The following is a 24,454-nucleotide window of genomic DNA, read 5'->3' as shown; positions in this document are numbered from 1 at the left end:
CTCTGTCTTGACCTTCAAAACACCTTAGCCATAAAAGGGGTAGGGAAGAAAGGCAGAGAGCTAAGGTCTGACCTTCTAAATAATAGAAACTTACTTTCTAAGAGACATCATCTTTATCTTGGGCAAGAATTGTCACCCATTACAATTGACAGGAAGCTTTCGTAGCCTCCTGGAAAAGCTGCAATTATTATTAGTAGAGAGGCTAAGAAAAGCTCTAGGATTTGTTGTAGGTGGCCATCTGAAACAGAAGGGCAAGTACGAAGGCCAAAACACAACAAAGAAATCAAGAAGAGTCATGCTGGATTACTCGATTACCTTTTTTTCCATCCAGTATTTGTTTTATATGAATTACAATGTGCTATTTATTCTCCATCACACACATATGGCTTTCTATTTCTTTTAATTTTCTTAAACGTCACCCTGAGCAGTAACTTAATAGAACATTGACTTTGCAATCAGTCTAGAAACATCTCGAAGGAGGCAAACCTATGACGTAGTAATGCCCACTGTTTTCAAGTTAAAAATAAAAAGGCTCACCTTCCTTCTGAACCCTGGAAAATCTAATGTGGGACTGATTGGCTTTTCTTTGAATGGTGAAACAATTTTTATTGTATTTCTCTAATCCAGTAATTAAGATTCAAACAGGTTCAAAAGGGTTAATTAGTGATAGCCTATCAAAATAGCAGACATGGTAGTTGTAATCTTGTTGAATAGCAATGATGTTTTAATTACAAATGCAGGGCTCATTATTTGTTCCAGAGTAAGCTACGATGCACTAAGTACTAGGGAAATTGGTCCTGTGACTCGTGCTAAAAACAAATGGGCATTCGCTGCAATAGTGCAGCTCCTAGTTCCTTTCAGTTTGTGGTCCTCTGCTTGAGTCGGCAATGCACAAAATGTACTTAGTCATTTTCAAGTCAAGGGTAAGAAAAGAAAATGGCTTCCGAGCAGTACAGATTTTTTTTTTTTAAGCTTTGCAGGAAAGATATTTCAAGCTCAAGCTCAGAGAACGGAGCCATGGGGAAATGAATCATATTCTAATTGCAATCAGCCTGAAAGATTTCTCACAAAATATTGAAACCTACTTCCAAAAGGACATTTAGCCCACACAGGTCTGATTTTTGCAGATACTGCCAAGACATGTTAATCGGGCTCTATGAATACAGCCATTCTTGACTAAAATAGCTCTGAATCTCCATAGTCTCCATCCACATCAGAGAGAAAGGTGTCAGGTATATCTTCACTTTTCCTTCCCAAGCATCCCAACCCAAACATGTATTCACTTGAGGGTTTGGGCTCTGATTGGGGTTCTTGTATCCTGAAGGCTCTGTGGTTCCCTTTGTGCTAAATAAAGTGATTATAGGGGGAGGAACCCCAGGCAGAAGCAGATTCTGATTCTCAGGATTTCTGAAATGCCTTTCATGTTAAAGGTACTGGTGCACCAGTGATAATGAAACTATACCTTTGTACACAAACGTTGGCCAGCATCTCTAAGCAGGTTATAAAGAAAACCCCACTTTTGACAGTAATGAGTACAGAGATGGAAAAAACCCTTCAGCCTTCAAGCTTTTGGCATACATGCAGCTTCTGAGGCAAAGGGCATGGGTTTTTAGGGTCAAGAAACCGCCTGGAAATCTCAAAACTAGATCATCCTTCTTTTGGAAAAGGAACGAAAAGAACTGTAAAATTCCTATTTCATATTTGCATCAAAAAAATTTAATGGGCTTCTTTTGCATATTTATTATTGCATTTTTAAACAGGGTTTGGTTGCCAAGGAAACAGGTTCTGGCCCAGTATTAATTTGGAATTAAAATATATTTGAGAAGTTGTGCTCAAAGGAAAGAGCCTGTAATAATTCATCTGAGAAGGGACTAGAATTTAGGTTTTACGTAACCATAGCTGTTTATTTTCTGGTCCTTAGCTACTTTTTATGAAATAATCCATTACAGTGGATCACTGAGACTTGGTTTCAGCTTTCAGGGCCACCTATATCTTTCCTCTTTCCTCCATTGAAAAATCTACCCTCTACAGCCTAAAAAATTAAAGAAAAAAAACCCCACCTAATGTGCTTATTTCTGCACATTTAACAAAACTACCTTTATTGTCCTCTTTTACATAGTACGTTTAAAATCCGTTTTAGAAAATTTAAATATTTTTCATTTCCCTTATTTAACTTGTTTGCGTATTTTGACATTTTCACCAGAAACCCAATAATTTTCAGATTCAGGTTTAAAATGGGATTGAATGAAAAGCCTTTTCAAAAATTCCTTTGTTAACTAAATAGCGCCACACCTTTCCTACGCGATTATTTTCAAGGATGGAATCTTTCTACTTTTATAGCAGAATCTGTTTACAAGTTTAAAAAAATAACAACAACTCTTATCAAAAGAAAAGGCTGCCCAATTTAAGTTGCTAGAAAAAAAAAGCCACAATTGTCCTAGTGCACTGTTGTTCCAAAAGCCATACTCTAACCCATTCCTACATTGACTTGAGAAATCTACAAAACATGCAAATTTCAACCTACCTGCAATTTCAACTTCCCTCAATGCCGTGCCAGCATGGTAGCACACTCTGCCATCTTTATGTAAAGCGATGGAGACCAACTGAACTCCCCGTCTTCTTGCTCACAATTTTTAGATGCAGTTGTCAAAAAATCATACGGAGAACAGCTTGAATGTACTGTCATCACCAGAACTGAATTTATCAATAGGGAAACAGGATGGGTTGGGGGGAATGTCTTCATCCAAGATTTCTCTGAAGCTGCAACCAAGGAGGTGGGTTTGTTGGATTTTTTTTCCTTGCTCCTCTGAGAGTTGGAAAGCCTGGAGCTGACCACTGCAAAGGCCACTTGTCACATTTGCTGAAAATCAACCTATGGCTACCAGGGCTGAAAATCTAAATTTGAGAACCAGAGCCCCATCGACACACGATGTGTACTGCACAAGAGTTAAAAATAGATTTGACGTGCCTCCTACCTGCATAATAAAGATGTAAGTTTCAAATGCTCTAATTTGATATTCACATTAATTAACAATACAACATTCATTATTTAAATGACAGCAAATGCAGGAAGAAAAGGGTGACACCATCTGGAAGCAGTTTTTTGGTTGTTGGGTTTTTTGTTTTTGTTTTTTTGGGTTTTTGCTTTAAAAGGGGAGGGGGGGGGGGGTAATGAAACTCTATTTTGAATGTGACGACAAGCAAACAGCCAGGAGCAAATGAAAACAGAACTGAAAGGTGATGCTTAAATATCTCAGCCCTTACAGAAGCAAAAACAAGTCTTCCCTACCAGATGATATAGCACACAGAGCATTTACATACTCACATTTGAAATACTAGGCAACGTATAATGAATTCTGTACACAGCATGCACACAGCACAAGCAATGTTAATCCTGCCTGCCCTTTTCGGCTGTCAGGGGGAAGATACATACTGCAGCATGGCTCTAGGAAAGGAGGAGGCAGGAGACCGCTCACCTTAAATGCAGTATCTGATTAATGTTGTAAGTGACATTGCATATCAGCTACAGTCTTGGTTCAACTGGGTAGGAGGGAACAAAGAAAAATGTCATCAACTGGTGATGCAAGATGAGTCCAATCACTAAACACCGCTTGGTAAACTCCAAATTCTGCAACCACACAGTGGTAGGCATTTCAAGCCCTTTTCCAAGCGGCTGGATCTTCCTGCTTCTGAGAATAAAACAAGCCTTTTGCTAATGAAGAAAGACTGGCAAGCACTCTGTAATATCCTCTTCTTGAAGAAAGAATTCAGACAGTATGTATTTGGTCCTGGGTGTATTTCATAGATTGTGAGTGTTAAACCTTAGATTTTGTTTTAAAAAATGTTAAAGATAGCATAGGCATTAGATAAATATTCATTTTAATGGATGGTGGAGCATCTCGACATCATTTTGCAGAATCCTTAATGGTACTGATAGGACTGTAGAAGGACGGGGTCTCGGTGCATGATCAGCTGTCTCTGTCTGAGCGATATGCTGCTAACCACAACACGAGCAGAGTAAATGTATCTGCTAAATATATCAGCTAAATATGCCGAGGTGGCAGGTACTCTCTTGGACAGAATTTTGTTGAAATATGAATAGTTTGGTTTCATTTAGGAGCACAATAAAACACACTAAAGGAAAATGTATTTTGTGCTGGGTTCTTTTCAATTTACGGCAGGCTATTATAAAAGCGAACCTAAAGGATATTGACCTACATATAACACACAGACTAGCAGCATGCCAAAGACTGTTAGAGCAAGGGAAGGCAACAATCACTATTTTTTTTCTCCTCCCCCCAACCCAGAAAAAAAATTAAATTGAAAGTCCCAACTCACAACTGCGAATTCCAGAAGGCTAGAGTACATACTGTACGTGAAGAAACCATGTTATGCTGGGATGCTATCTTTCTTTGTTTTTCTCCGAGGCTTTTCTTAGCTAAGATTAGACAGTGACATCATGGAAGTCAAAGCCGGCACTAAGGTGCTAGAGTTTTTAGGGCTGACATGTTTTTGGAACATTATGTCTCATCTGTCCAAATACCCAATTTCATACCACCATCTTTCTCGACATCTCTCCTCCCCACCGCACCCCACCACACCCCCTGGTCTTCAAGATTAATGGGATCTGGTTCGACTGGATATAATAAACTGGGACTGTCTTCTATGAAGATTGCAAAAAGTAAATAGTGGGAAATAAAATTTTGTAAATAAAATAAAAATTTCAAGCATCTTTCTACATCCTACTATTTATCCCTTCCCCTCGAGAAACACAAGCACACGGATGCACACACACACACACATACACACACACACACATACACACACTCCCCTCTAAGCTCAAACGGCATAAAAAAAATGCTTTAAAATTACCAGATAGAAAGGACTGCTTATTCAGGGTTTTGAACACATACCTAACAAGCATATAGTAGTTGTCTACATCTCCACTGTCACCATGTCCTCAAAGAGAGCGAAACAGCCCAGCTTACTGGAGATGCTCCCTCAAGACTATGCATGGTCAGATAAAGAACTGAAAGCGCTTAATTTACTATGTTGTAAAAAGAAAGGAGTCTCTTATTTTTAAGGAAATAGAACAGACTCCTCTTCCTCCTCTGTGCTAAGCCACAAAGAAACAATACCCTCCCCCACCCTTAGAACCTGGAAAAAAGCCAGGACATTAAAAAAAATGCTCCGAAGCTGATTTTGAATATGTGCTATTTATTTGGTTTTTGTCAGTTTGCTCCTCTTCCCTTCTCACCCCCACCCCACCTCACCCCACACCAAAGAAGACTTTGTTTATCTGTCGTACTGTTGGATAAGCCAGTGTTAATTTTGCCTAAGTTTGAGAAGAAATGGGCAATTTCTTGAATTGAGAATCACTTTTCTTTAATAGCCTTTGTTTTCTCAAAGGACTAGATAACAACACTCACGTTATCTGTACAGTCAAGTCCACTGGAAAAATCTTCCAAAGGAAAGAAAAACTCAGGTGCCAGATTTCACAACTAGGTTCCTTCCTTCCTTCCTTCCTTCCTTCCTTCCTTCCTTCCTTCCTTCCTTCCTTCCTTCCTTCCTTCCTTCCTTCCTTCCTTCCTTCCATCCTCTTTCCTTCCCTGAAGCTTCAATGATTTTAATGCATAGAAGTAACCAATAAGCCAAATACTTTCAAAAACCAGGAATTAGGTCATCCAAATAGGCATACCTTAACCATGTAGATTTTCTTGCCCAGTGGAGCACATCTCTCACATTCAACTAGTTCCGCAACAAATGAAGCTCTGACAAAAACCACTAGCTACTGGCATCATGTCCACTGGTAGAACCTTGTTCTCTCTTCCCTCCTCCTCCCCTCCCCCACTATAGAAAGAAAGAGAAAGAAAAAAAGAAAAGCTAGTCGATATCAGAATGAAACCTCTCAGGGCACTGGATTCCTCTACTGTCTTGAGAGGCCAAGAACTGTATAAGATATCAGGGAAAATACTTCTGATACCAAATTAATGGTAAAAAATCTGGTGATAAGCAAAGCACGTTTGATCACTTCCCCAGTTTCGCCTTCTGTTTTTTATAACTGCTATGGTGGCTAAATTCATATGACTAATTGTAGAAGACCCTATATCCCCTTTGATGGTACAGTAACAATGGCAACCAGAGTAATCCATACCAGTCTCCCTTGAGGTAAGCAAATACCATTATTTCCACTTTAAAGAGACAGAGTTTGGCTGAGTGTGGTCAGGTCTTTCTTACCACTCAGCATGCCAGATGCCAAGATGTACAGTCAGTTTGCTAGGCCAAGCTGCTTCCACATCTCCCTATGGAATTCATCATTATGCCCTTTTCAAACAGGGTCTAAAAAACATTCATTGGTTTATTTTGCAATATTCCAAAACTCTCTGTACAAATGTGGAATATTTCTCAAAGACATTTCCTGGTGGTGTTAAACAAATTCAGATTATTACTTGAAAAGTTGAGTTGGGCTTTGGGAAATATCCATTCGTGCACTTTTTTTAAAAGAAAAGAAATATGCTTATCTGTTAAACCAGAGATTCTTTATCTCTTTTGATAAGACCCCTTCAGACCTTATGAAACCTTGAGATCCCTTCTCAGAATAATATTTTTAAATGAATAATATAAAATACATAGAATTATATAGGAAGTCAGCTATATTAAAATATAGCTATCAAAATAAAAAAAAAAAGGTCATCTTCCTTAAGCTTTTTCATGACTACAAATAGCAAAGATTTATCTTCATTTATGAGTTTTTTTTAAATTTGCGAGCTCTTTCCACAGTCTTCTCAATGTATAAGGCTTGTTCATCATTTTTCCTCCTTTTAAAAAAGAGACAACTCAAAAATCTCTTTCTTCATAGACTTTTTAGAATAGGAGGAGTAGTCAAAAAAGTGAGGTCCAAGAATCATAGAATCATAGATTGCAAGGAACCTCAGAGGACACTTAGTCTGACCCCCTCATTTTAGAATGAGGAAAGTGAAGCCCAGAGGAGTTAAGTGAGTTGTCCAAGGTCACACAGGTTGTAAGCCTCAGAGGCAACATTTGAACCCAGGTTCTCTGATCCCAGAGCCAACTCTTTCCAGGAGTGACAAACAGAAGCTTGGATGATTAGTCATTAATGAAGCCAGAATTGGAACTCAAGTCATCATTCTACAAGTTTCATAGATCAGAACTGGAATGGACCTTAGAGATCAATGAAAAAGTCTCATTTTGCAGATGCAGAAAAAACTAAGACTGAGACAGAAGGGACTTAATCAAGATCATAAATACAATAAGGAGCAGATGTGGGATTTGGACCCAGGTCTGTGTTCTGATTTCAAATCCAGAATCTCTTCTATTTATACCGCACAGCTGTTCTCAAGTCAGAAGAATCAGGGACAATTGTTAGCATCTTAGCGGTGACATTTCTAGAGGTGCTGAAGCCCAGGAGCCCGAGGAAGTTTCTGTATGATAGATTCCATTTTTCTTTAGTATTAAAATGTTTATGTGCTCACAGCTTAATTGCTTTGGGCCTGAGCAAATTGCTTTCAGGCCTGTGAACTCAAGCCAAATTGCATGGCTCCAGTAAAAGTACATAATCTGTGCATTAACCGTGTCTGAAGCAATCAGCGATAGCCGCAACAGATAACACAATCATATGAGGACTCTAGCCCCCAGGTTGCTGTAGTGCCTTCCGTGCAGGTCATTTTAATCAGAGAGGTTTTATGCTATGTGCTTCAGGTCAGCCAATTAGAGGTTCGTCCAAGCAGGAGAAGCAGGGGCTTGCTGAGATGAGGATGAAGTGCTAGATTCCTAATGATGTCCTCACCAGGCCTGTCTCGCTCAAAACCATAATGGGGTTTTTGTTAGAGAAGATTGTTATGCTTGATAATACCTTTAGGATGTATTTATGTTGCTACCAATTGTATTTAAATAGAACCTTTATCCTGAGGAGTTCAAAATATTATTTAATTCTCAGTCAGTCTGGTTCCTTGACCTTCAGGTTTAAAATTCACTCTTCCCCTGTGGGATTTATAAAAAAAAGTATTTTTCTCTAAATCCCCAGATCCCTATTAAATTAAAAGGAGAGAGAGAATTGGATTGATGATTTCCATCATCTCTATAGGCTTTCCTTGTATGAAAGTAGGGACCAGTGTGGTAAACTGGAAAGAGTCTTTGATTTGGAATCAGAGAACCCAGGTTCAAATCCTAGTTCTACCATTCATTACTCACGTGACTTGAGAAAGTTATTTACCCTCTCAGTTTTCTCAGCTGTAAAATTATGAGACTGAATAATCTCTAGGGTTCTCTCCAGATCTAAATTTATCATCCTATGAACTTTATTTTATAGAACAAGGAAACTGAGTCATGAGGGCAAATGACCTTGGGCAAGTCAATTAATATCACTAGACTTCAGTTCTCTCAATTGTAAAATGAAGGGGTTGGACTATATGGCCCCTGAGGTCCCTCCCCTCCAGCTCAGGAGTGGTGATCTTGTGAAATTTAGCCATGATCATACAGTGTCGATGGAAATTAAGTAGAACTAATGCATCCTGGAGATTGGCATATAAGGGTAGGTCAGGGTGTCTTTCATCTCTATCAATGTAGAGTAACTTTATACATCATCCAGATGGCTCCCCAAACACCCCGCAAATCTCCCTAATTGGCAATACTAGCTATACTCTGTCTCTGAACACATATGGGGTGATCATGTTACCTACTTATGTAGAGTACTCACTAGTGGTTTTAACTGCGCATCGAGACTCTGCCTTGCCGCACATCCAGTGGAATGAGGGAGTTAGAAATTGAAGGTGAAATATCACAGATGGAGTGGTCAGGAATCTGGACCTGCAGAAAGAAGGACCTGGATGAATTCGCTTTACTGAAAATACATTTATTAAGTATCTACCACATGCAAGGCACACAAGTCTAGGCTGGAAAGATATAAAGATGAAAGTTGGTATTGTCCCTACCCTGAGAGAGTTTATAATGTAACACTTCAGTATAAAGGTGGGATTCAATTAAATTCAATATGTATTAAGCAGTTGCTGTGAGTACCACACTGGCTAGACTTTTGGTGTTCAAGTTCAAAAATTGAAATGTCTGCCCTCCACAAGCTTACATTATCCTGGGGAGAGGGGAGAGAATACTATATACACAGAAATAAATATACAGAGATAAATGTAAAATATGCACAAAGTTACGCAAGGGATGAGGAGAAATATTATGCTAGAAATAACTATAGTAAAAACGATTGCATACGTAGAAAAGGCTAAAACAGAGTGCCTTTCGAGAAATCCAAGAAGGGAAGGATCACTTCCAGATGGGGAAGGTGTGTATACAGGGGCAGCGATGTAGCACAGTGGATAGAGTGCTGGGCTTCGAGTCAGGGAAACTCATATTCCTGAGTCCAGATTGGGCCTCAGACACTAGTGTGACCCTGGGCAAGTCACTCACCCCTATTTGCTTCAGTTTCCTCATCTGTAAAATGAATTGGAGAAGGAAATGGCAAACCACTCCAGTGTCTTTGCCAAGAAAATCTCAAATGGGGTCATCAAGAGTCAGACATGACTGAAAAAAACCCAATAACAATGTATATGGGGACATCAATCAATCAGCCAGCAAACATTTATTAAGTGCCTACTACATGAGAGATCTGGGAACTTTGTTGTTTAGACCTCTCTGACTCTCGATGACCCCATTTGGGGTTTTCTTGGCAAAGATACTGGAGCGGTTTGCCATTTCCTTCTCAGGTTCATTTTGCAGATGAGGAAACTAAGGCAAACAGGGTTAAATGATTTGCCAGGCTCACAAAGCTAATATGTGTCTGAAGCCAAATCTGAACTCAGAAGGATGAGCCTTTCTGATTCCATGACAGGCTCTCTGTGCACTATGGTGTGATTTAGCTGCCTAGGAGCTAGGGATACAAATATGAAAGGGAGCTTACATTCTACTTGAATTTCAGGGAGGAGAGAGATTCAAGAGAGGCTTCATGGACAAGGTGGCACTTGAGGTCAAGGAAGCCAGTAAGGATGCTATCATGGCAGTCCCGGTGAGAAGTAATAAAGGTCTGAACAAGGGATGGTACCTTAGGAGAGGTAAAGAGGGAATAGATGGAAGAAATACTGAAGAAGGTAGGTCCACAGGCCTTGAAAGTTAGATGACTTATGGGAAGAGACAAGAGTGGTGACAAAAGTTCACACCAAGGTTTCAAACACAGGGGACTACGCAGACAGAGCTTCTAATGGGAGAAAGCTTGCCGGGCAAGTTACTACGTAAGATTTTCAGTGTTTGAGAAGAAAGTAGGCAAACTGGAGCCAAATACACACACACACACACACACACACACACACACACACACAGAGCAGAGGCTGGCCATCCTCCGTTCAAGCATCAGCAAAATTGTGATCATTGTCTTCATCATCATCACTTTTTCCCCTTGTGAAATGATGTCCGAGTGTTTTCAGTGACTATAATTGGTCAGGATTCTGCTCCTCAACAGTGCCAAGAGCACATAATGACTAAATGTTTATGGGGAAGAACATTCCTGTATTCCAAACTGGACTTTTGTCTGCTATCATCCAGCTCTGGACCCTGTAAACCAACAGGCTAAGTAAAAGAATGGGATTTCCTATCACTGGAATCAGCAAAATAAAAAATCAATCGTGGCATGGGTCTGGAAAGGGAGAAGGATCAAGGAAGAGATAGGTTGGAAAGTGATGGTGGGTAGGTGAATGGGGGAGAGGGAGGGAGAAGAAACCTTGCTGAAAGAATCTCCCCTGAGACCTGTTAGCCTAGGTTCTTTCCTACTCTTTCCCCACGATGGGTAATAATGACTCCAGAGCTCAGCCTAAGAAATACCATCTTTTCCTTTAGCCAGATGACTCTGATGACCAAATGAGACCAGTCAATAAATATTTATTAAGCATCTACTATGTGCCAGGAACTATGCTAAGCCCTGATGATATAAGGAAAGACAAAAGATCATCCCTACCCTCAAGTAGCTCACAATCCAGTGACAGAGACAACTATGTTCAAACAAGCTGTAGGCAGGATAAAGTGGAGATGAACCAGAAGGAAGGCAGGGGAATGAAGGGGGATCAGGGAAGGTTTCTTATAGGATTTTAGCTCAGATTTGAAGGAAGTCAGGGGGTAGAGATGAAGAGGGAAATCATTCTAGGCATGAGGGGCAACCAGATAGTGAAAGTGCCTGGAGTCTGGAGATGGGCAAAATATGTTCTTTGAGGAACAACAAGGATTCCAGTGTTACTGGACCACAGAGTAGTGGGGAGGGTGTAAGAAGACTGGAAAGGTATGGAGGGTTGTTTGTGAAAGGATTAACTTTTTTAATTTTTAAATATAAAGGGAGGAAAGTTTTTCTACAGTCTCTCCAGTCTGCTGAGAGGACTATTTTTCTGGTTTCAGTCTCCAATTGTCTTCAGTACAAAACACACACCTCTCCTCCCATCACAAGTGTGGAGGGATCAAACCAAAGCCTTTAGCAAGGCGTCCAAGCACAGCTACCAACAGAAGGGCCAGAGCACATGCCCAGCTCCATGGGAAATGTTCCCATCCCACTTCTGCTACACTATTAAAATACCTTGCCTTTGCCAATGTCATTGAGCTGCCCTGATGCATGAAGTAAGGACTCATACTTCCCACTCAATGAACTAAGAAGAATAATGAGAACTTAGCGTCCCTTGGCTGCGTGAAGTCCAGAAAGCAGTCTTTTGTAGGATCATCAACCCCCTTTCATCTTTCACTGTAGGTAGCCTGAAGATTCATTACACCTGGGGTCTACGAATTCCACACTGGCAACTGAGACTAAGTTGTATCCATCTTACAAAGGGATTTGAATGCCAAACAGGTTTTTATGTTTCATTCTGGAGGTGATAGGGAGCCACCTTAGGTAGTGTGGGAAGCGTGGCAGGCTGTCATGATCAGAGCTGTACTTCTAGAAGATCATTTTGACAGCTGAGTGACAGGTTCAGTAGAGTGGGGAGAGATTTGTGGGAAGCAGACCAGCCAGCAGGTTATTACAATAGTCCAGGCTCGAGGTAATAAAGGCCTGCATTAGAGTGGTGGCAGTATCAGAGGAGAGGAGATGTATGTGAGTTGTTATGAAAATCAAATCGACAGGATGTGACAACTAATTGATACAGGGGAGGAGTGTGTGAAAAAGAGTAAGGAGTAAAAGATGTAAAAGAAACCAGTTTTGGTTTCTGTCCTAAGTGACTGGGAAGACAGTGGAATCCGAAACACTAACAGGGAAGTTAGGAAGAGGGAAAGGTTTGCAAGAAAGACGAGTTCCAGTTTTCAAAATGTTGAGATAGCTAGAGGACATCCAGTTCTAGGGCAATAGTCAGCTGGAGATATAATACGGGGAGTCAACAGAGATGTAAAGAGTAGATAAAGAGATCTGAAAATCATCAGCATAGAAATGATCACTAAATCCGTGGGAACTGATGATATCACATAGTGAAATAGTACAGAAGAAGAAGACAAGAACCCCATGGGACATTGAGGCATGACCTGAATGAAGGTCCAGAGAAAGAGAATATGGAAAGGCCAAACAGAGGAGTGGAGAACCAGGATTAAAGTAGCATCATGAAAACCTAGAGAGAAGAATGCATCCAGTCTTGTCACAAAGCTATGTTTTCACTCCCTTTTGGGGAGTGTTTTGGGGAGACTGTTTTACTCAATCTTTCTGCCTCTCATTTTCTCCACTCCTTGCTTTTTGTCCCATAGCTATCCTCTCCTAGAATACCTTCCCCTTTCTTTCTGTCTATCCAAATTCTACCCATAGCTTAAAATTGAGTTATAATCCTACTCTCGGAATTTTGGAATCAAAATTGTCATTAGACACTGTGTGTCCAGCCCCATCATTTTGCAGGTGTACTAGCCTGTCAATCTCACTGGGAAGCTAAAGGCCCACAGACTGACTAGTCACATCAGTGTGAAGTGACTCCTGTCCCTGTTATAAAAAATTGTCTGTATTGTCACAATGACTAAGAGGTTAAATTAGCGAACAAGGAGGTTCAGGTAAGTTTGGGTCTAAGGACAAAAACTCTGATAATGCACCTGACAACATAATATAAATACTGTTCTTTTCCCTTCTCATCCCTCACTTGGTAGGAAAGATGGCTATGTTTTTCCTATAAATGGCTGGTGATCTGAGAATTAAGGAAGATAAGAGAGGGGAGAAAGAAAAATAAAATATAGTAACAAGAGATGAAGTGTAGCAAGACCTACAAGAGAACCCAAGGATGTAGACCCTCTATTGGAGCTCACTTTTCTATGGTGAGGATGTTGGGAGATATGCTGATGACGGTTTAAAAAGGCAAACAACAGCTAAAGTCGGCCATCTGAGAGGGATGATTGAGTGACCTTTAGAGAGGTGTGATGCCTGTGAGCATCAAGGGATGGGAGGAGAGTGTCATCTGGCTTAATGAATATAGAGCCTAATGTTATGCATAAGTTCTCAAACCTGGGGGGTGCTGGAAAGATCCAGAGGCAAAGGTAGTAGCCTCTGGTGCATTTGGGAGGCACTGAATAAGAGGTCAGTGGAAGCATTAGGAAAGAAGAAAAGAAAAATTTGAAAAACTTTTGTACCTTTTCATCTGTTATCAGTAAAAGAGTTAAAGTCATAATGATTACATTACTTTCCAAATAAACACATAAAGTGCTCATTATAACTGATCAGTGGTCAAGTTTGCTGACAGGTCTTAACAAGCAAGGGTTGGCAGGTCAGCCTGCTGCACGTTGTTAGAAAGTCTAGCATGCATCAGCAGGAATATGTGCATGTAATGATTTATTTACAGTGTGACATTATATGGTTATGTGACACAATATCGCATCATCAAAATTTCAATGCAGGAAAAAACTCAGAAATTTACAATAAATTATTAAATTTAAGATGCATCATTTAAAAAAATTATATTTTTGAGATGATGAAAATTTTTTTAAATGCTAAAGAGTTAAAGAAAGTAGATTTCCAAGGGAGTTCCTAGTAATTTTTTTTAAAGGGGGCAGTAGGCCAAATAAGTTTGGGAACTTCTGATCTAGAAGGAAAAGTCATTCCCTAGAGCTGCTTATCGGATCCATGTAAAATCAATAAACATTTAAGTGTGCTGTGTTGCTGTATCTGCCATGACTCTGGCTCTTTATGGAATTTACCAAAAAAGGGGTCAAAGGAGTAAGGAAAGAAGATGGAGATGTAATGTCATTACCATGAAGTGTTCCCAAATTGGAATACCATTCAATTGGTATTTTATCTTGCCTTATCCCATCACCTCCCTCATTGTCTTGAAGAGTTGCTAACAGTATTTATTGTTATTTTACTTTTAATAGGATTAGACTTTGTCTAAAACAAGGTCCCTGCTCCTTATGACCTTGCAGTCCCATTGGGGATGCTTCTTTATATTCCTCATAGTACTTGTCACAGAACTATCCAGGTTCTGTGAAAAGCGTGTCTCTTTACATCTCCCATAGGACCTAAAATAGTGTCTCACCCATAGCAGATAGTTAATAAATATTTGTTAATCTATCTATCAATACCACAGAGGATAAATATTTGTTAATCTATCAATACCGCAGATAGTTAATAAATATTTGTTAATCTATCAATACCACATTAGGGTATGAGGTATATTGACTTGAATGTTGATCTTGAAGTCAAGAACTTCTCTTGAATCTCACTCTGATGCGTATGATGTGTGATTGTGGGCAAGTCACTTAAGTTTTCCGAATTTTACCTCCCTAATTTGTAAAATAAGGGTAAGTAACATCCTACAATTGTAATCATAGGATAATAGAATATCAATCTCACAGAGTTGTTGTGAGGTTTAAATGAAAGAAGGTATAGAAAAGACATTGCAATTTTAAAGTTGTATGTTATTATTAAAGTTTTATATTATTATTGTTGTTAATAATAATAGCTATGATTTGGAAAGATCATTGAACCTGGATTCAAATTCTACTTTTGACTCAATACCAGTGAGTATTGATCCCCAATGCAACTAACTCAATACTCAATACAATGGGCAAGTCATTTAACCTCACTGGGCCTCAGTTTCCTTAACTATAAAATAAAGAAGAAAGATCTGGATGACCTCTAACATCTCTTCTAGATTTCTAGATCCTTTTCTATTATTTCAACCTGAATTATATTTATTAATGCAGGTCACCAGGAGCAAAGTCTGAGGATCAACCCCTTGGATTCTCCCAAAGGAGTCCGAGTTGTACCCCACAATAAATGATTATTGATGGATTAGGTGTTAGTCAAACGTTACTTGAGTGCAATTGTGAGCAAAATAGCCCTTCGGTAGGAGGTTAAAAGTGGGTGGAGATCATAGGACATCTTAGGAAAATTCAACCACAGTAGTAGTGAGTTTTTACTAAGTTAAGGTGAGCTGGCTAAATTTAGCAAGCTGCAATAAAACTCACTCACCCCCACCTCTCCCTATCTGATTTGCAAAGAAACAGCTCATCATGTTAGCATGAATAGCTTTAAAAAAAAGTCATCACAGGCTTCATTTCCCATCACCTTCATACTTAGATTTTGAAACCAAAAGGTGCAAAACTGAAAAGGCCACATAAACACCTGCAGGAAGCCTTGAGTGTTCAAATTCTCACCCTTGGGGCACCCATTTTCCAACTCCAGGTTATAAGGGCTATTTAAAAAGGCAGGCTTTAATCTCATTGGCCATGGTCTTTGCATACCCAGGCCCAGTGAGGGGGCTGATCACTAAGGAAGGCACTACTCAAATGTGGAGATAAATGGTCAGAAACCTCAGTGCTGAAAACAATTCCTGAAGGGTATCACTGAGGGGGTAAAGCATTCTGAGAGCATTCCAGATATATCACTACCACATATACCCCTTGAGAGAAAGACCTAGAATGGTCACAGATGGTGCTGGTAGGCCCTCAGCAATTTGGTTTCCAACCTCAAGTGCTCTCTTCAAAATCACCAGTGGTCTCTTAGTTGCCAAATCTAACAGCTTCTCCTCCTTCCTTCTCTTGACCTCTTGGCCACTTTTGACACTGCTGATCACCTCCTCTGGAATATCCTTTCCTCTCTATGTCTTTGTGACATTGGTCTCTCCTTGTAGTCCTCCTACCTGACCACGCCTTCTCAATGTCCTTTCCTGGTTCTTCTACTATGTTACGCTCTGTGACCTTGGACAGGTCATTTAACCTCTATTTGCCTCAGTTCCTCATCTGTAAGATGAACTAGAGAAGGAAATGGCAAAATACTCCAATATTTGCCGAGAAAATCCTATGGACAAAAGTCCACGGGGTCACACAGAGTTGGACATAACTCAACAATAACAAATACCATTCACCTACATATTCTATAATGTAGCCCCACTGATCTAATTATCTCTCACACATGACACTTCTATCTGCTGACTACATGACTTAGCACTGGTAGTTCCCTCATGCCTGGAATTTTCTCTCTCCTCATTAGTGCCTCTTAACTTCATCTTAAATGCTAATTACGGCAAGAAGCATTTTCCTGCCTCCCCAGCTGCTACTGCTTTTCCTTCTGAGATTATCCTTCATCTACTCTGTAAATATCTTTTTTCCCCCAGATCTGTACTTTAATACACTCTCCATTTTACATGACAGACCACCAGGTACTTCTTTAGTGGCAGGTATCTACACTTCAGTTGCACCCATCAGCATCCTAGGACATTTAATATTATCCTATTTGTGGCATACTGTTAAGTTATTCTGTATCTATCCTGTATGCACCTAGTTATTTACATGGCATCTCCCTTATTAAAATGAGGGCAAGGGCTGTTTTTTTCCTGCTTAGCACACAGTAGGCACTCCCTTTGTACCCATCTCTGCTCACTGTCTAGACTTTCTCTCAGCCCTTCCATCAGTCTTGTCTTTATGAGAGCATTCTCCCCTCACTCACAGCCCCCTTTATGTGTAGTCTTCCTCAGTAAAATGTAAGCTTCTTGAGAGTAAGAACTAGTTTGCTTGTATTTCTACCATTTCCAGCACTTAGCAGAGTTCCTGGAATATACTGAATGTATACTGAATGCTTAATCTATTTAGACAATTCATTTACTATTGTAAGGTGATAGCCTGGGTGCCACACACTCACACATGCACACATGCACACACACACACACACACACACATTTTTTTAAAAACCAATCTGTAAAAAAAAAAGAAAGAAAGAAAGAAACCAAAACCCCAACTCCTGGTGGAGGAGTGGGTTGGGGGACAGAAAAAATCAGGTAGAATAACCACAGATATTAAAAGAGAGAAGAATTACTTCTATCTGTGGATCTAAGAAATCAGGAAAGGCTTCAGGAAGGAGGAGGCATTTGAATATGGCGTTGAAACAGAAGGGAGACCTCAGCAGATAGACATGGAAGGAATTATATTAGGCAAGGGGGATGGTATGGACCAATGTAAGCACCTGCAGAGGAAAACAAGTATTTAAGCAAGTAGTGTGGTTGGTGCAGAATGTGGAATCTGATGTTTCTAAAACAGAGATCTGACCACATCACTCCCTCGCTCCAAAGACTCCAGTGGCTCCCTATTGTTTCTAGAATGACATACAGATTTCTCTGTTTGATATTTAAAGCCTTCCACAGTCTGACTCTAGCTTATCCTTCCAACTCATAGGACTTGACTGTCCTTGCCACAATGTAACAATGGCACAAAGTCTACAATGTAGCCAGAATGATCAAGTTTCTGTTTGTCACACATGACCTTCCATTCCTCAACTCCATCCATGCCTATATAAGGGCTATTATCACCCATGCCTAGCCCTCCTTGCCTCCATGTTTTCGAATTTCTAGCTTTCCTCAAAGATGAGCTTAAAGACTCCCGCCTACATGAGATATTTCCTGATGCCCACCTCCCCCAGCCCCTAGACTGTCAGTGTCTCCCCTGTAGTCAATGCCTTGAATATTTTTTGTTTCCTTATACAGTTACCCCCAATTGAATGTAAGGTCTTCAAAGGCAAGGGCCATTTCATTTTTATTTTCATTTAAGTCCTAGAGCAGATAGAAATGCTTATTGATTCATTGATTGAAAGGAAGCACTCTGAAATCAGACAGGAGCCAAGTTTAAGAGGAGATGAAATGCCAAGACTTAGAAGATTTGCATTTCCCTCTAAGTGACTGGGAGCCACTGAAGGTTTTTTGAGCAGAGGGGAGTGACACCAATGAAATCCTATATTAAAAACATTAGTTTGGCACTTTGTGAAGAGTAGATTAGAGAAGGACCAGATTATATTAATATGGATGAGAGGTAATGGAATCCTGAATTATTCTGGTGGTAGCATGAGTGGAAAAGAGAAAAACATGTCACTAAGTAGAACTCTATGTTACCAAGTCAATACAGGGGAGTTGAGTGGTCCTTGCAATGAGTTTCTCCTGACTTTACAATGTTAATAAACTAATTCAATGTCATATATGAAACTAAGGAAACCTAAGTTAAAGTTTAACTACAAAGTTGTCTTTCTGAGGCCAACCCCAGGGGGAAAACTGTTTAACAGATGCTTTAATGAAAAAAAAAAAGTTGCACCTCTTAAATGGCACTATTTCAATAAACTAGATTGAAAGGAAATACTGAGTGCAGCCTTCTCCACTAAATCAATCAATCAATATTTAAGTGCCTACTATGTGCCAGGTACTGTGCTACTTAGATAACTGATGTGAAAAGAATTTTTAAAGTCTGTTTGGGAGGTCCTACCAAGTAGGAAGAGTTTAGAGCACAGCCCCAACAGGAGGCACAAAGATAGAGGTAACATTTTTGATGGCAGAACCAAGTTTTTTAAAAAAAGGCTAAAATGTTGAGCTGAAGCTAATAAGATGACATTTTAAAGGAATAAGAGTAATGTGGGTTTATTTTTAATTCAACATTAGAAGTATAAGATAAAGGAAACTTGACAACATTAAGTCTAGAAAATCTGGGGGGGTGGGAATAGCATGTCATAGTCTCAAAATGAATCAACAATGTGATCTGGCAATTCCAAAATCTACGTCAAGGGAGGCATACTATCAGATCGTCTGGTCAGACCACAGCTGCAGTGTGGCTTTCAAACATTCTGCGTAGGAAGGACAGTGATATGTTGGGGAGCATCCAGAGGAAGGTGATCAGGGTGTCAAGATCATGACTTAGGGGGAAGAACTAGTAATGGTTAACCTGACAAGTGATTGACAGCAGTCTTCCAAGTATTTGAAGGGCTGCCATGCAGAAGGAGGATTAGACTTTCTCTATTTCTTCTTTTTTCTTTTTTTTTTTTTGAAGGCAATTGGGGGTTACATGAATTGCCCATTGTCACATAGCCAGTAAATTTCTGAGGCTGGATTTGAACTCAAGTCTTCCTGACTCCACAGCTGATGCCCATTCACTGTACCTAGATGTCCCAGATTAGACTTTTTCAGCTTGGCCCCAGAAGGCAAAACTAATTCACTATGAACAAAGAGGCTGATTTAGATTTAATAGAAGGGGCCTAATTAAAGCTAAGCCCAAGTAGCAAGAATTGCCTCAGGAGAGGGTGGGTTTTTCCCTTATTGAAGATCTTCCAGTACAGTCTGGATGACTATTTGCTGGCTATGTTTGTAAAGGTGATTCTTGCCCAGGTACGGGTTGGATGATGGCTGCTGACGGTCCCTCCAGCTCTGAAATGCTACCATTCTCTGTTTTTTCTCAATGACAGTCTGTATCCACAATGTATGTCATTTTTTTTTTTTACTCTCTCCTATCATCTGTTCTAAAATGGCTCCACTCCAGTGCTGGACACACTGTCCAGGGCCAGTGTTCTCACAGAAGAGCAACTTCAAAGACTTTTCAACAGACAGAGCACACAATATCCTTTGGGGCACTCAGAAGCAACTCTTGAGGTGCAGAGATCATTCAAATCTGTCCTCCTTTATAAAGTTCAGTAAATCCCAGGCATGTGTAAATTAGGCAGGCCAGAAACTGGGTGGGGTAGTATGCCTGGAATAAAATTCTTCTAAAAATTCCCATAAAATTTTTAAAAATTACAAAAAATTACATTATCTTGTTCATTTATTTAGGAAATGATAATTTGTGAATTTCAAAGAGATAACCAGGTAAAAAGACACAGAAAAAAACCCCCAGAGGGGAATTACCATAATACCTAGAGCCCAAATGTTGGTGCTAACAATAAGTATAGTCATTCCCTTTACGGATGCTTTGAAATGACAGTGGGCCTAGATTCTATGTTACTCAAAATATTAGACATATATTACTTCCCCAGTGACTCAGCTTCCCTAAAAATGTCATCTATGAAGTCAGGGTGGGGATCTTCTTTGGTCTGACTGAAACAGAGAAGACATTAGGGTTAAAAACAAAACCTCAAAAGTAGTCCCACTGTATGGTTCTTGAAAAAATTCCAGTTGGGTATTTTCTAAGTCTGTTCTTTAGGAGAAATGGGGGAATTTAAGTGTGAGAAATTAAAAGCCCACGCTGCAATGGATGGTTGGCCCTAGTGAATCTGTAAAACCTCCGACCTTTTTAAAGGCAGTGTTAGAGGGGTTGGGGTGATAGGAACGGAACAGTATTCGTAATGTTGACCTTGAGGGGTAGGGTGCTTGATGCTTCTGGAGTGTTAAGGCTGTAAAACTATGGGGAAAATACCACTGAAGGAATTCATATTTTAGCCTCTTCCTCCTGGCTACTATATGCAACCTTGCATTTTTGTTTGAAAGCTGATAAGGCAGTAGATAGAGCTCTAGGCCTGAGTCAGGAAGACCTGAGTTCAAATACAAGCTCAGACACTTACTAGCTGTGTGACCCTGGTCAAGTTACTTATCCTCTGTTTACTTCAGTTTACTCACCTGTAAAATAGGGATAATGATGACACCTATGTCACAGGGTTGTTGTGGGGATCAAAGCACGAAGAACAATTAAGGTATGTAGTAGGCACTATATAAATGCTAATTTACTCCTTCCCTTCTCTGATTATCGCTGTCCAAACACTCAGGAAGTAGGGCTGGGGAATCAAGTCTCTTTACAACACTCGGCACCCACCATGACCAAATGATGTATCTCTGGCTTGTTCATCCTCCACAATAGGACGTATCTATTACTGTGATACACAGCAATCAACCATTAAGTCATTCTTATCAACATCAACTCCTATGTGATCAGTGTTTTTAAGAGACTTGGCTTCAACACATCAGAGATAAGGGATTTGGTGAGTGTGGGTACTCCCTCAAGCAGCATAAGGCAAAATCCCTCTATGACTTTGAGTCTTTGTGTGATGTGAACCCCATTGACAGTCTGGTGAAACCTATGCACACCTCAGATAATGGCTTTAAATGCATAAAATCAAAAATATAGGATTATAAAGAAAACAAATTATATTAAAACAAGGTTATAAATTTAAAAAAAATACCTCACAGACCCCAAGTTAAAAATAATCTCTGATTTTGTACAGGGTCTTAGGAAGTTGCTATGACTTAAAATGCATCAGCTTTTAGCCAGTCTGGCAATGAGCCTTTCTTTAGTAAGTGAGGCTGGTCCTTGGGCAAGAGGCATGCAGTGTGTTACTAAGGCTTTCCAGCTTGGTCAAAGCCTGCCAGGGCTTGAAGCCCATGCATTCTTTTAGCACAGCCTTCAAGAATCCTGGGTCTCTTCTATGCCACAATAAGGCATCAGAGTGATGAAAACAATAATAATAGCTAACATTTAGCTAGCATTTATATAGCACCTACAATGTAACAATCATGGGGTTAAGCGCTTTACAATTATTATCTCAGCTGATCATCACAACAACCTTAGGAGGTAGGTGCTATTATTATTCCCAGTTTACAGTTAAGCAAACTGAGGCAAATAGAGACGTTAAGTGACTCTCCCAGGGTTATACAACTAATAAGCATCTGAGATCAAATTTAAATTCAGGTCTATCCAATTCAAGGCTCAGTGCTCAATCTACTGTGCCACCTTGCTTCCTTTAACATGAAGGAGGGAGAGGCATCTTTGACTCTTCCCTCTTTCTAGTCACCCATATCCAACTATTTCCCAAGGATGGTAGATTCTGCCTCTACAACAATACGGCTTGTCTCTGCTCATGATGTGACTGCTCCCTTTTGAGTGCTCATCACTTTCCATTTGGACTATTACAAGTCTCCCAAGTGGTCCACCTCTTTTAGTCTTTACTCTTTTCAATTCATCCTCCTTCAAGATACCAAAATAAAGTCCCAAAGACACAAGTCTGACCCTTTTACTTCCCTACTCAACAAGCTTCAATGATTCCTTTTTTCCCTCTATGATAGAATATAAACTCTTTTATAATTTAAAACCCTACACAATCTGGCTGCAACCTACCCTTCCATATTGTTCCCTCTCCCTGTTGTTGTCAAATTGGACAATTGGCTGTTCTTGAAACTCAACGTTCCTTATCCCAACTCAGTGCAGTTGTGCAAATGGCGCCACATGCCAGGAATTCCCTCCCTGCTCATTTTGGTCGCTTAGAATCTCTGTCTTCTTTGAAGGGAAAGTTCAGGTTCAAACTCTTCTATGAATGTTTCCATCAAAGCTTTTAGTAGCTTTTTTTTTTTCCATGCCCAGTACAAGATAGCCCAACCTAGATAAAACAGACAGCAAATCTTCTCTAAAATCAACTTTCTAAGACAAATTCAGTCTGTGGGGGATGGGGCAACTCTAGAGTATTGTGAGGCTGCCTAGCCATGGAGTGGGGAGAGGTGGGTGCTCACTTAGGGTACACCATTCAGGGGGAAAACATCTATTAGCTCTCTGTTTTAAATAAATTCTAAAATTACTGCCACTTAAACATTTAATTCAGCTGCTTCTCCACGGTAAAAGAGTTTAAGGGCTTTTAGCAGACCTCTAAATTTCAGCACCCTGAGTCAAAACCCCAGTTACTTCATCCTAATCATGGTTCTGCTTTCCTTGATCTACTGCTCACTCTCTTCTCAAATTATCTTGTATTTGCTCATCTGTGAACATGTTTTTATCACCACCCCAAGTAGAATATACCCTTTGAGAACAGAGATTGTTTTGTGTTTGAATCCCCAAGTCTAGGACTGTGTCTGGTACGTAGTAGGAATTTAATAGCTGTTTGTTGAATTAGAGATGCTAAACCATCTGAAAATAAGCTAGTACCCTGTATATTTTTAAGGGAGTGTCTACCAATGATAAAGGAATAAAATCGATTACCCAATGATCCTTTGCAGTAATGTCCAAGGACCAATGAGCCCTCTGCAATACATAGGGAATCACTAAAATGGGACAGACCCTCTGCCTTAGATAATTTTCAATGCAATCTTTCCTTAAAACAGGGTATCTAGAATGATGCACTAAACCTCTTGGGTGATCCTGACCTTTCCACTCTACCATTTTTATCTCATTTCATGAGTGTTCCATTTCTCTTATTAACTATCCCAGTATCTAGTTTGCTTGTCTGAGATGTACAGACACTGAGCCATTGGTTTTAAGTTACTTCCTAGATCATTTCCTTGATTAATGAACTGCCATCAGAGAATTTACAAAGACCATTTTTTTGAGCTCTGATGTCTCATCTTTGTACTTTAAAAAAGTCTAACCTTCTTTCATGAATGGCATTGTATGAATTTTAATTTTAGGTATCAAATGGTAATTTCAGGTTGCTCTTTCAGAGATTCCTTAATCCAGCCTCAGATATTTACTAGCTATGTCACCCTGGGCACTTCACCCTGTTTGCCTCAGTTTCCTCTTTGGTCACATGAGCTGGAGAAGGAAATGGCAAACTACTCCAATATCTTTGCAAGAAAATCCAATGGACAGTATGGTTTCTGGGATTGCAGAGAGTTGGCCAGGAACAACTGAACAACAACATAATGTTTTCATGAATAAATGGATGTATGGATGACAAAACATTTATTAAGCACTCACTACATACCAGGCACTGTGTTAAGTAGTAGAGATTCAAAGACAAGTAAGATGGTTCCTGTCCTCAAAGAGTTTGTATTTTAATTGAGGAAAACACAAATAAGGGAGAGGTAGCCTGGTAAGCAGGTTTTATTCAGGGAAATCACAGTGGTGGAGACTCCAGTCATAGGGCAAGCGATTGGTAATGTCCTATCATTGATTTAATTATTGTTCCCAGAGCTAAAAGTGGAAATTGGCAAGGGAGGAGGGGCATGATGTATGGCTACTCTGGGATAGCACTGGAAAGAAGCAGCATGCTGAATTGGGGTCAGGTTAGTTTTGGTGACCACTCATCAGTCAAGAAGCCTGGGGGCTCTGGGCAGGACTGAACTTCAAGTGTTGGATGAGAGGTGGATTCAGGGGGGCAAAAGCATGTTGTGAAGATGAGCAGGAGCAGCAGTGAATTTTCCTAATCCCTTTCATTCTAGTGCCCTTTCTCTGGTGATTATTTCCAATCTGTCCTGCATAGAGCTTGTCTGTTGTTTACTTGTCATCCCTTCCACCCTCCCCTCATTAGACTGTGGGTTCTGGAAGAGCAGGGACTTTT

At 40.0% G+C, this 24,454-nt stretch overlaps 1 protein-coding gene across 5 annotated transcripts in view; it reads right to left on the bottom strand.

Moving 5' to 3' along the window:
* The window catches only part of ZBTB38 (zinc finger and BTB domain containing 38), a 91,106-nt gene that overhangs the window by 56,311 nt on the left and 10,341 nt on the right, over positions 1 to 24,454 (bottom strand). For all 5 annotated transcript variants that reach the window (XM_072618118.1, XM_072618115.1, XM_072618117.1 and 2 more), the window contains exon 2: positions 8,717 to 8,826. The gene's annotated coding sequence lies outside the window, so the exon portion shown is untranslated. The remainder of the gene's footprint in view (positions 1 to 8,716; positions 8,827 to 24,454) is intronic.

Source organism: Notamacropus eugenii, chromosome 6 (genome assembly GCF_028372415.1).
Source record: "Notamacropus eugenii isolate mMacEug1 chromosome 6, mMacEug1.pri_v2, whole genome shotgun sequence".
Lineage (NCBI taxonomy): Eukaryota > Metazoa > Chordata > Mammalia > Diprotodontia > Macropodidae > Notamacropus > Notamacropus eugenii.
The sequence above is the reverse complement of the archived record's forward strand: the minus strand, read 5'-3'. Positions and strand labels throughout refer to the sequence as shown.